This window comes from Galendromus occidentalis, unplaced genomic scaffold, assembly GCF_000255335.2.
Source record: "Galendromus occidentalis unplaced genomic scaffold, Mocc_1.1 scf7180000075579, whole genome shotgun sequence".
In the NCBI taxonomy this organism is placed as follows: Eukaryota; Metazoa; Arthropoda; class Arachnida; order Mesostigmata; family Phytoseiidae; genus Galendromus; species Galendromus occidentalis.
The window spans coordinates 104,721-106,074 of NW_003803569.1; positions in this window are offsets into that span (position 1 = coordinate 104,721).

Consider the following 1,354-nt stretch of genomic DNA (forward strand, 5'->3'; position numbering starts at 1 on the left):
ATCACATGAGAACGACGACCCTCAGATGACCTTCCTGAGGCTCCCGGGAACCACCCCTGAATTTCCACGGCGATCGGTTCAGGCGTTTTCGAATTTTGCGAATTTCGGATTTTTCAATTTTTTTCCGAGTTTTCGGATTTTCGTGGGTGGAGCACTCAAATAATTTTTTTAAGGTAGAAGGACTCGTTGCATCGGAGAACTGACCCCCCTATAACCACCGCTGGATCGCCCAGAACACGCTCCTAAATTTTCACGACGATCGGTTCAGCCGTTTTCGAGTCTATAGGTGACACCAGACAAACAGACAGACAGACAGACAGACAGACAGACAGACAGACAGACAGACGTTTTTATATATATAGATGTGATGAAGTCTAGAAAACTCGGGAGAACTCTGGAAAGTCCCGAACGATTTCCGGTGAGGGACCCGGTACTCAATTTCCAAGGGAGAAATAGCTCATACTCATCATACGGGCACGACGACCCCCTCATCGCTTTTCTACAGCTCCCGAGAGCTCACCCCTGAATTTTCGCGGCGATCGGTTCAGGCGTTCGTGAATTTTGCGAAATTCGAAATTTTCAAATTTCTTCCGAGTTTTCGTATTTTCGTCAGTGGAGCACTCAAATAATTTTTCTGAGGTAGAAGGACTCATCGCATCGGAGAACTGACCCCCCTATAACCACCGCTGGATCGCCCAGAACACGCTCCGAAATTTTCACGACGATCGGTTCAGCCGTTTTTGAGTCGATTGGTGACACCAGACAGACAGACATACGTTTTTATATATATAGATAGCGCTCCCGGTCGCCGCTTCGCGGCGACTCGGTATCGCTAGACTCACTACACATGCGCTAGCTCCGAGTGCGCTAGCTCCGAGTGCGCTGGCTCCGGGTGCGCTGGCTCCGGGTGCGCTGGCTCCGGGTGCGCTTGCTTTGGGCGCGCGAGCTCTGGGGTGCGCGTCCCGTTTCCCCGCTTTTCCCGTTTCCCCGCTTTCCCGTTTCCCCGCTTTCCCGTTTCCCCGCTTTCCCGTTTCCCCGCTTTCCCGTTTCCCCGCTTTCCCGTTTCCCCGCTTTCCCGTTTCCCCGCTTTCCCGTTTCCCCCGCTTTCCCGTTTCCCCGCTTTCCCGTTTCCCCGCTTTCCCGTTTCCCCGCTTTCCCGTTTACCCGCTTTCCCGTTTCCCCGCTTTCCCGTTTACCCGCTTTCCCGTTCCTCCGCTTTTATTCCATATGTTCTCCTGAAAATCTTTACCCTTCACGGCTACAGCAATTTTCGGCGAGATTCATTAGTAGAAAGACAGAGGCCAATGATGACGTCGATTCTCGATAGCCTTCTTAGGAGCTCCCTGGCGATCGG